General features: G+C 43.0%; 1 non-coding gene across 1 annotated transcript; it reads right to left on the bottom strand.

The window, feature by feature from the left end:
• Positions 1-10,831: 10,831 nt before the first annotated feature.
• Positions 10,832-10,913, bottom strand: trnal-uag (transfer RNA leucine (anticodon UAG)). Its single transcript has one exon. It is a non-coding gene; the product is annotated as a tRNA-Leu (tRNA).
• Between the last annotated feature and the right edge of the window lie 1,326 nt (positions 10,914-12,239).

The following is a 12,239-nucleotide window of genomic DNA, read 5'->3' on the forward strand; positions in this document are numbered from 1 at the left end:
TGATCTGATTGCACTGACATGGCCCTGTTTGAATTATTTTAAGATGCATCCTTTCCATTTTTATGGACCTGATTTAATTTGGTAAATTGTGTGTGTTTGTGTGTATACAGAGCTCCAGAAGATGGTTGCAGAGGTGTTTGGGATGGAGCCAGCTCTCGGGGCTTCTGAGTGGTGCAGTGGTCTACGGCACTGTATCTCAGTGCAAGAGGCATCACTGCCATCCCTGGTTTGAATCCAGGCTGCATCACCTCTGGCTGTGATTGGGAGTCCCATAGGGCGGCGCACAATTGGCCCAGCGTCGTCCGGGTTTGGCCGGGGTAGACCGTCATTGTAAATAAGAATTTGTTCTTAACTGACTTGCCTAGTTAAATAAAGGTTCAATTTAAAAAATAAACATCCCCTCTGGAACCATGGCAAACCTCATAACCAGCGGCAGCCCGCCCAAATATATACACACACACACACACACACTGAGTATACAAAACATTAAGAACACTGGCTCTTTCCATGACAGACTGACCAGGTGAAAGCTATGATCCCTTATTGATGTCACTTGTTTTTTATTTAACCAGGCACTTGTTAAATCCACTTCAATCAGTGTATATGAAGTGGAGGAGACAGGTTAAAGACTGATTTTTAAGCCTTGAGGCAATTGAGACATGGATTGTGTAAGTGTGCTATTCAGAGGGTGAATGGGCAAGACGTAAGTGCCTTTGAACGGGGTATGGTAGTACCGCACCGGTTTGTGTCAAGAACTGCAACGCTGCTGGGTTTTTCACACTCAATAGTTTCCCGTGTGTATCAAGAATGGTCCACCACCCAAAGGACATCCAGACAGCTTGACATAACTGTGGGAAGGATTGGAGTCAACATGGGCCAGCATTTCTGTGGAACGCGTTCGACACCTTGTAGAGTCCATGGCCCGACGAATTGAGGCTGTTCTGAGGGCAGCCTCAATTGCAGCCTGATGGGGTACATTTCAATATTAGGAAGGTGTTCCTAATGTTTGGTATACTCAGTGTATATTATATAATTCATGAATTATGTTTAAAATATATATTGTTAAAAACAAGCTGTTCAGTTACTTACTACCCTGCCCCTCAGTGACTGCCAGCAGTAGCAGCTCTGCCTCTGTGGGCGCATAGGCCGTGCGAACATTGTTTGGATTGTATTTCCAGCTGTTTGCTATGAAGGGGAACTGCCCCGATGAAATCACAGGATTTCATAGCATAAAATATAACGTCACAAAGTAAATGGATCGTGCTTGGGCGCTCAAATGTGCATCCGTTCAGTCAGAACTTCTGGGTCTGCTCTAGTCTCCCTCCCAAGACTCTCGCGCCAGACGACTTATTTCTGCACGTGAGACTAGCTCTATCAGGTACAGATGGCGCTAAAGCAAAAAGCAAATTGTAATGAACATGAATATTTATTTATAACAGGCATGGGAGCCTGGGACCTGATAAACCAGACAACTACATCCAACAAGAGTCGAAAGACAGAGGATACACTAGCTAGAACCTTCTCATTGCGGATTTGGTAGGACAAAAAAGCATGGCCAATTTGATTGTTTCCCCCATGTTGTTCATCAGGTTCTACTGTAGGTGACAGGGCGACATGTTGTGTGGACTAAAAGCATAAAATCAGGTCTATCACAAAGCATGATCAAATTAGCCAGCTACAGTAATTTTGAGAAACATTAAGAAATAGTTTGGTAGATTTTTTTTGTGTCAAATGAACCAGTTATCTACCTTTGATAACTGGTTCATTTGACACAAAAAAATCTACCAAGCTATTTCTCAATGTTTCTCAAAATTAGCTAGTTAGCTCCCATGCCAATTTCAGGTCTTTCTAAACTAATATCTGACTATCTCAGAAATATGAAGTAATTATTTTTCAGAATGAAAATCAAATCAGCTAGCGCATCATGCTTTGTGACATTAGGTTAGCTAGCTATCCCCAGCTAGATCATGTGTTTTCACTTATTGCATCTGCATGCTTGTTGCGTTCTCCCTGGTGTGTTTGTGACTTGAGCTGGCAGCTCTTTCTAAATAGTATAATGTAATCTGTTCAAAACAGTGGCAGCATGTGCTACAGTGGTTATTCTTTTTTTAAATGTACTTTTTACCCCTTTTTCGTGATCTCCAATTGGTAGTTACAGTCTTGTCCCATCGCTGCAACTCCCGTATGGACTATTCCGAAACCCGAACCCACCAAGCCGCACTGCTTCTTGTCACACTGCTCGCTTAACCCGGAAGCCAGCTGCACCAATGTGTCAGAGGAAACACCATACAGCTGGCAACCGAAGTCAGCGTGCAAGGAGTCGCTAGAGAGCAATGGGAGAAGGACATCACGGCACCACCAACGGTTAGCGCAGTCCAAACTCCCTGACAAAGAGAAGGTTCTACTCCTAGGTGTACCCATGTCATTTCACCAGGCCAGACATTTGGCCCGGCAGCGGCCCACATCCAAATGTCTAATGAGGACAGAGAAGCACAGATGGAGCTTCAGCGCCTCATTGCAAAGCATAGAATGCATCAGCCAGCAAACCATTACTCCCGTCCCAGGGCCCCAACTGTTAAGCCAAGAAATCAGCCCCAGACTCACGCTGTACCTGCTCAGGAGTGGAGGAACAGACACTCAGCCCTACCGAAGAGGTGGAGCGCAGCATCGCCCAAGAGACAGAGGTATATCATATGCAGGCCGGGTCCCCACAGCATGCAGAGCCTTGGTCCTGATGGGACCGACTCTCTAGCACAATGGTCACCAACCTTTTCTGGGTCAAGTTCACATCCTGAGTCAAAACGCAAGCCAAGATCTACCACTCGGATAAATTAAAAAAACACGACCTATGCAACATTTACCTATTAAAAACAGCTGTAGCAATGAAGTTTGTGCAGTAGGCTATAGTCCCAATACATTATCACTGCATATTGGCTACGCTTGAATTGCCCTGCCAATGTTGTTCTTCTCAGACCATTTTGAAATTATATTTCCAAATTTGAGGTATATGATCAAACTGGTAATAGATCATTTGCACAGCAGAGTAAGCATAATCATTTTACTGGACTGATGGCCTGCATCTAATGGTCAGTCTGTGGGGGAGGAAGGGAGCAGCGGTGAGGCTGCCTCTCACTCGACTAACCGTCCCTCCTCTCACCCTCCCTCCCTCCCTCCCTCAGTCTTCCAGCTGATGGTGAAACTTAAGTCGCACTATATTATTTCTGCCTCATGCATGAATTCATGTTGTTATTCCTATGACCATAAAAAGTTAAATATTCCTCAATATTAAAAAAGCTAACAACATCACAAGCTTATTGAAACACTTTGCTACTCATTCATTGGAGCTGCAGTGCTGCTTGTCATGTAAATGGAAGTAAGGAGAACACACATTTTATGACTTATAAAAAAGTGTTGAACAAAGTGTTGATAGTGCTGAATAACAACTTAAAAATGAACTTACTCATAAAAACAGCAGCTCTGTGCTGTATTTGTTGAGTCTCTCTCTAGTCATCGTTTTAAACGTTTTGAAATCTAACAGTATAAACTTTGCTGTGCTCTTCTTTTTACAGCCTATGGCTCGAGGAAACTGCAGTGATCTGAGCTATCTGATTGGCCAGCGGTATGCCTATAGGTGCACTTGATTTACCCTCTGGGCCTGCCGGGTAGGAGTTCTACATTCAGACACATGTAGTTGTTCAAAATGAGAACACTTTGCCTTCCCGGCGCTATGGCTGCTGAATCAAGTGCACATACCACCAACAGTACAAAACAAATGGGGGGAAAAATGGTAATAAAGCTTTATCGTTGTTGTTTTTTTTTAAATAAATGTTTGGTGATCGACTAGGAATGCCTTGGAGATAGACTAATCAATCGCAATGGTGCCGGAGAGGATGGCTGCCGTTTTATTGGCTCTTAAAAAGGATCCACCCTTTTTTTTTTTCAATTTTCGCCTAAAATTCATTACCCAAATCTAACTGCCTGTAGCTCAGTCCCTGAAGCAAGCATATTCTTGGTACCATTTGAAAGGAAACACTTTGAAGTTTGTCGAAATGTGAAAGGAATGTAGGAGAATTTTTTTTTTTTTTTTGTACCATCAACTTTGAAATGCAAAAGAAAGGCCATAATGTTTTATTCCAGCCCAGGTGCAATTTAGATTTTGGCCACCAGGTGGCAGCAGTGTATGTGCAACGTTTTCGACTGATCCAACAAACCATTGCATTTTTGTTCAAAATGTTGTATCAAGACTGCTCAAATGTGTCTAATTTGTTTATTAATAACTTTTCATGTTCAAAATTGTGCACTCCTCAAAACAATAGCATGGTATTTTTACACTGTAATAGCTACTGTAAATTGGACAGTGCAGTTAGATTAACAAGAGTTTAAGCTTTCTGCCAATATCAGATATGTCTATGTCCTGGGAAATGTTCTTGTTACTTACAACCTAATGCTAATCACATTAGCCTACGTTAGCTCAACCGTCCTGTGGATGGGACACCGATCCCGAAGAAGTTTTAACCAACCGTGCTATTTTGTTTGTTTTCCTGCATTTTTTGTAACTTATTTAGTACATTATGTTGCTGCTACCATCTCTTATAACCGAAAAGAGCTTCTGGACATCAGAACAGCGATTACTCAACTTGAATTGGACAAATAATTTTTCATTAACGAGTCGGACGGGAGGGATTTACTACAGACACCCGAACAGGCCCTCATCCCCGTCATTCACAGGAGAAAGAGACAGATTTCAAGGAAGGAAATCAGTGTCACTGCCTTTGCCATCCGTACTGTTAGGCAATGTACAATCACTGGAAAATAAATGGGACGAACTAAAAGCACGTATATCCTACCAACAGGACATTAAAAACTGTAATATCTTATGTTTCACCAAGTCGTAGCTGAACAACGACATTAATAACATACAGCTGGCAGGTTATACACTGTAACGGCAGGATAGAACAGCAGCCTCTGATAAGACAAGGGGTGGCGGTCTATGTATATTTGTAAACAACAGCTGGTGCACGATATCTAAGGAAGTCTCAAGGTTTTTCTCACCTGAGGTAGTGTGGTCTACAGCTTATTATGAGATACTATATCTACCTAGAGAGTTTTCATCTGTATTTTTCGTAGCTGTCTACATACCACCACAGACCGATTAAGACCACAGACCATTAAGACAGCACTCAGTGAGCTGTATACCGCCATAAGCAAACAGGAAAACGCTCATCCAGAGGCGGCGCTCCTAGAGGCCGGGGACTTTAATGCAGGGAAACCTAATTTCTATCAGCATGTTAAATGTGCAACCAGAGGGGGGAAACAATTCTAGACCACCTTTACTCCACACACACAGACTCGTACAAAGCGCTCCCCCACCCTCCATTTGGCAAATCTGACCATAATACTATTCTCCTGATTCCTGCTTATAAGCAAAAACTTGGTCAATAAAATTGGTCAGATGAAGGAGATGCTAAACTACAGGACTGTTTTGCTAGCACAGACTGGAATACGTTCTGGGATTCTTCCGATGGCATTGAGGAGTACACCACATCAGTCTCTGGCTTTATCAATAAGTGCATTGATGACGTCGTCCCCACAGTAACTGTATGTACATAACCCAACCAGAAGCCCTGGATTACAGGCAACATCCGCACTGAGCTAAAGGGCAGAGCTACCGCTTTCAAGGAGTGGGGCTCTAACCCGGAAGCTTATAAGAAATCCTGCTATGCCCTCCAACAAACCATCAAACAGGCAAAGCTTCAATACAGGACTAAGATCGAATCGTACTACACCGGCTCCGATGCTCGTCGGATGTGACAGGGCTTGCAAACTATTACAGACTACAAAGGGAAGCACAGCTGAGAGCTGCCCAGTGACACAAGCCTACCAGACGAGCTAAATAACTTCTATGCTCGCTTTGAGGCAAATAACACTGAAACATGCATGAGAGCGTCAGCTGTTCCGGACGACTGTGCGATCACGCTCTCCGCAGCCGATGTGAATAAGACCTTTAACAGGTCAACATTCACAAGGCCGCAGGGCCAGACGGATTACCAGGACGTGTACTGCGAGTATGCGTTCGCAGTCCATGTCAGTACATGTCTTCACTGACATTTTCAACCTCTCCCTGTCTGAGTCTGTAATACCAACATGTTTCAAGCAGACCACCATAGTCCCTGTGCCCAAGAACAAGAAGGTAACCTGCCTAAATGACTACCGACCCGTAGCACTCACGTCTGTAGCCATGAAATGCTTTGAAAGGCTGGTCATGGTTGACATCAACACCATTATCCCAGAAACCCTAGATCCACTCCTATTTGCATACCGCCCAACAGATCCACAGATGATGCAATCTCTATTGCACTCCACACTGCCCTTTCCCACCTGGACAAAAGTAACACCTATGTGAAAATGCTATTCATTGACTACAGCTCAGCGTTCAACACCATAGTGCCCTCAAAGCTCATCACTAAGCTAAGGACCCTGGGACTAAACACGTCCCTCTGCAACTTGATCCTGGACTTCCTGACGGGCCGCCCCCAGGTGGTAAGGGTAGGTAACAACACATCCGCCACGCTGATCCTCAACACGGGGGCCCCTCAGGTGTGCGTGCTCCTGTATTCCCTGTTCACTCATGACTGCACGGCCAGGCACGACTCTAACACCTTCATTAAATTTTCCAATGACACAACAGTGGTAGGCCTGATCACCGACAAGACAGCCTATAGGGAGGAGGTCAGAGACCTGAACGTGTGGTGCAAGGACAACAACCTCTCCCTCAACGTGATCAAGACAGAGGAGATGATTGTGGACTACAGGAGAAGGACTGAGCAGGTTGAAATCTTCAAGTTCCTTGGCGTCCACATCACCAACAAACTGGTGGTCCATGCACACCAAGACAGTAGAAGAGGGCACGACAAAACCTATTCCCCCTAAGCATACTGAAAAGCTTTGGCATGGGTCCTCAGATCGTCAAAAGGTTCTACAGCTGCACCATCGAGAGCATCCTGATGGGTTGCATCACTGCCTGGTATGGCAACTGCTCAGCCTCCGACCACAAGGCACTACAGAGGGTAGTTGTTATGAATTTTATGAAAAATGACTAAATGATGTATACATTTAACGTAGAACTATAACTAACTGAATTCTACCCTGTTTTTCTGTCATGATAAATAATGTTAGTTCATAAGAAAGAGGTTATGTAGCATGTACCTGGGAAGAGAGGAATGTATGTGTGTGCCTAAAGAAAACAAAGTGGATCATTAAACTATGTTTGAACCGACCCGGCTGTAACTCTGGGGAGATAAGATAGGACAGGGAGAGCCCCTCCAGGTTACCCGTATCTGGGGGGGACTGGAACTGTCAGTTGAGTGGTAATAAACTGTGGTGAGACTTCAGGAGAAAATCCTAATGCTAGTGTGGATGTATGGGCGTAGGTTTAGAGAAAATTATATCCCAGAACAACAGCAAAGGACCTTGTGAAGATGCTGGAGGAAACAGGCACAAAAGTATCTATATCCACAGTATAACGAGCCCTATATCGACATAACCTGAAAGGCAGCTCAGCAAGGAAGAAGCCACTGCTCCAAAACCGCCAGACTACGGTTTGCAACTGCACGTGGGGACAAAGATCTTACTTTTTGGAGAAATGTCCTCTGGTCTGATTAAACAAAAATAGAACTCTTTGGCCATAATGACCATCGTTATGTTTGGAGGAAAAAGGGGGAAGTTTGCAAGCCGAAGAACACCATTCCAACCGTGAAGCACGGGGTTGGCAGCATCGTGTTGTGGGGTTCTTTGCTACAGAAGGGACTGGTGCACTTCATAAAATTGATGGCATCATGAAAATTATGTGGCTATATTGAAGCAACATCTTAAGACATCAGTCAGGAAGTTAAAGCTTGGTCGCAAATGGGTCTTCCAAATGAACAATGACCCCAAGCATACTTCCAAAGTTGTGGCAAAATGGCTTAAGGACAACAAAGTCAAGGAATTGGAGTGGCCATCACAAAGCCCTGACCTCAGTCCTATAGAAAATTTGTGGGCAGAACTGAAATAGCGTGTACGAGCAATGTAGCCCACAAACCTGACTCAATTACATCAGCTCTGTCAGGAATGGGCCACAATTCACCCAACTTATTGTGGGAAGCTTGTGGAAGGCTACCTGAAATGTTTGACCCAAGTTAAATAATTTAAAGGCAATGCTACCAAATACTAATTAAGTGTATGTAAACTTCTGACCCACTGGGAATGTGATGAAAAAAATAAAAGCTGAAATAAATAATTCTCTCTGTTATTATTCTGACATTTCACATCCTTAAAATAAAGTGGTGATCCTAACTGACCTAAGACAGGGAGTTTATACTAGGATTAAATGTCAGGAATTGTGAAAAACTGTGTTTAAATGTATTTGACTAAGGTGTATGTAAACTTCTGACTGTAGATGTGACCCAGCCATGGCAAGCTGCAGTTTGGGCACCCATGATCATGGATCTCTTATTTAGAGGGATTCACTGGAAGCCATTTGCGACAAATTTAAATACCACAAAATAATGTTCCAGATACAGACTTATTTCTTAGCAGTAAGCATTCTAACTAATACATTATGGAATTGGCAACAATGCCCTTGAGTGGACTCTTCTTTGTAATGACTATGCAACACCACAAGATGGCAGTAAAGTAAAGGTCTTTGTCATGGCGATTGTAGTTTTACCACTAGTCACCAGTCTACGCAACAGACATGTTTTATAGTTCACCTGAATTACCAAGGTTTCTAACTCGTAATTAGGGCTTCAAATCAAATTGTATTTGTCACATGGGCCGAATACAACAGGTGGTAGACCTTACCATGAAGTGCTTACTTACAAGGCCTTAACCAACAATGCAGTTCCAGAAAAAGTTAAGAAAATATTTACTAAATAAACTAAAGTTAAAAAAGTATCAAAAAAGTAACGAGACTGTATACAATAACGAGGCTATATACAGGGGGTACCGGTACCGAGGCATCTCTGTATACCCGTCGCAAGACCCACTGGTTTATGCTTATTTATAAAACGCGCTTAGGCCTCACTCCCCACTATCTGAGATATTTACTGCAGCCCTCATCCTCCACATACAATAAGCGTTCTGCCAGTCACATTCTCCCAAGAGCACACACATCCCTAGGTCGCTCGTCTTCTGAGTTCGCTGCAGCTAGCGACTGGAACGAGCTGCAACAAACACTCAAACTGGACAGTTTTTATCTCAATCTCTTCATTCAAAGACTCAATCATGGACACTCTTACTGGCAGTTGTGCCTGCTTTCCGTGATGTATTGTTGTCTCTACCTTCTTGCTGCTGTCTATGCCCAATAAATGTTTGTACCATGTTGTGTTGGTACCATGTTGTTGTCATGTTGTGTTGTTACCATGCTGTGTTGTCTTAGGTCTCTCTTTATGTAGTGTTGTCTCTCTTGTTGTGATGTGTTTTGTCCTATAAAAAATATATATATTTTAATCCCAGCCCCCGTCCCCGCAGGAGGCCTTTTGGTAGGCCTTCATTGTAAATAATAATTTGTTCTTAACTGACTTGCCTAGTCAAATAAAGGTTAAATAAAAAAAAATGTGCAGGGATACAGGTTATTTGAGGTAATTTGTACATGTTGGTAGGGGTAAAGTGACTATGCTTAGATAATAAACAGAGAATAGCAGCAGTGTAAAAACAAATGGGGGGGGGCAATTTTTTGGGTCTTCCTCCGACCCCGCCTAGTATATAGGTCCTGGATGGCAGGAAGCTTGTCCCCAGTGATGTACTGGACCGTACGCACTACCATCTGTAGCGCCTTATGGTCGGATGCCGAGCAGTTGCCATACCAGATGGTGATGCAACCAAACTTTTTGAGGATCTGTGGCCCATGCCGAATCTTTTCAGTCTCCTGAAAAGGTGTTGTCGTGCCATCTTCACAACTGTCTTGATGTGTTTGGACCATGATAGTTAGTTGGTGATGTGGACACCAAGGAACTTGAAACTCTCAACCTGCTTCACTACAGCCCCATCGATGGTAATGGAGTCTGTTCGGCCCTCCTTTTCCTATAGTCCACGATCAGGTCATTTGTCTTGCTCACATTGAGGGAAAGGTTGTTTTTCCTGGCACCACACTGCCCGGTCTCTGACCCCCTCCTTATAGGCTGTCTCGTCATTGTCGGTGATCAGGACTACCACTGTTGTGTCGTCAGGAAACTTAATGATGATGTTGGAGTTGTGCATGGCTACGCAGTCGTGGGTGAACAGGGAGTACAGGAGGGGACTAAGTACACACCCCTGAGCGGCCACAGTGTTGAGGATTAGCGTGGCATATGGATTGTTGCCTACCCTTACCACCTTGGGGCACCCCATCAGGAAGTCCAGGATTCAGTTGCAGAGGGAAGTGTTTAGTCCCAGGGTCCTTAGCTTAGTGATGAGCTTTGAGGGCACTATGGTGTTGAACGTTGAGTTGTAGTCAATTTTAGTGCACTCATTTGTTTTAATCGTATTGTCTGAAAGCGTTCAGAATACACTGAAAGCATCCAAAATACATAAGCGATGAAAACAACAATGCGATGTCAAAATAAGTTGATGTTTGGATGTGTGGGCTTTATCAACGTGTGCTTTACCAATTTAGACTTCAATATTCTTGTAATGCTTTTTGTATAAAAAAATTCTTAATTTACAGTTCTATTTGAGAAAATTAATTGTGATTAAACACAGCAAATCCTGCAACTAACTAAATGTTTTGTCTATTGTTTGACAGCCCTACTGCTAATACATTGTTCTGTGTAGTGTAGAGATAATTAAGACCTGACGTTTAATAAAAATAATTTGGCAGCGGTGGGATTCGAACCCACGCCATCGAAATGACTGGAGCCTAAATCCAGCGCCTTAGACCACTCGGCCACGCTACCTTCCGAAGACTTCCAGCGTACAGAAACGGATTTGAATATATACAATATTTCGTAGGGGGTTCCAAAAGCAATAATATCTTACTTGTGACCTTACCTTGCCAACACAACAGACGGAGACGTCCATAACACCAGTGGTGGTAGGTTTACTTCGCTGGAAGATTGCTAACTAGTTGCCGCCAGGGACCCACCCTTTCATGGGGCTAACTGCTGTAGCTAGACTTGGGCTAGAAAGTTCTAGCTGCAGAATCATGCATTGCAGTCTTTTGAAATGTAGATAACCTTAGAGAAGAGAACTTCAGGCAAATATTGTGATAACCCCTTTCATCTGTGGCTACTTACTTACATGAGATCCACTTTTAACACTTAACAGTTGTTTTTAATTTTGACTTTCATCACGTGGCTCACTAATGCTGCCTTCATAACCAAGCAGGACGGTGGTAATTTACCTGGATAACAGAATTTACGGAAGTAAAATCAGAATCACCTTAATTCGCCAGATACATTTGCATGTAAAGAAATTTGACTGTGAAATGGTGCTGCCACAATAAAAAAGAACATGCACACAATAAACAGAATATAGAGACAGGATATATAGACGCAGAATTTACACAATCCACATACAGTATGTACACAATGAACACTAAACAAAAAACTGGACTACACTATAAGGTACAATATGAATTGTGCATGCATAGATGTACTAATAAAGACATTTACAGGATGATGTGCAAATTGTTCACCTAATACCTTTTTTTGGCACTATCGGTTAGAGGCTGTAAGTAAGCATTTCACTGTAAGGTCTACCTGTTGTAGTGTGACAAATAAACGTTGATTTGATTTGAAATTGCAATAATCTGTGTGTGTGTGTGTGTGTGTGTGTGTGTGTGTGTGTGTGTGTGTGTGTGTGTGTGTGTGTGTGTGTGTGTGTGTGTGTGTGTGTGTGTGTGTGTGTGTGTGTGTGTGTGTGTGTGTGTGTGTGTGTGACCTTGTGTGTAAGAGATGGGTGCCTTTTTAGAACTGTAACTTGGTCCCAAAAAACGTTTGATTTCACCTAATTTTAACATTCTGTCAAAAAGAGCACGTTCCACTTCATAAAAAACATGTTTACCCGTCTCAAGAGATTAAATAAAATAAAATAAATACTATAGTAAGTGCCTGTTACGTGCCAAATAAAGTCACAGGGTTGAACGTAACAGGGTTGACGATTTCATCTTAAATCAGCCATGAATCCGCTGGTGACGTGGGAATGGAAGCTTGTTGTATGCAACAGGGAGGGGCAATTGAATGCAAGCTTCACAAAAAATAAATACATGTTATATCATTTCT

Source organism: Salvelinus fontinalis, chromosome 30, assembly GCF_029448725.1.
Source record: "Salvelinus fontinalis isolate EN_2023a chromosome 30, ASM2944872v1, whole genome shotgun sequence".
Classification (NCBI taxonomy): Eukaryota; Metazoa; Chordata; class Actinopteri; order Salmoniformes; family Salmonidae; genus Salvelinus; species Salvelinus fontinalis.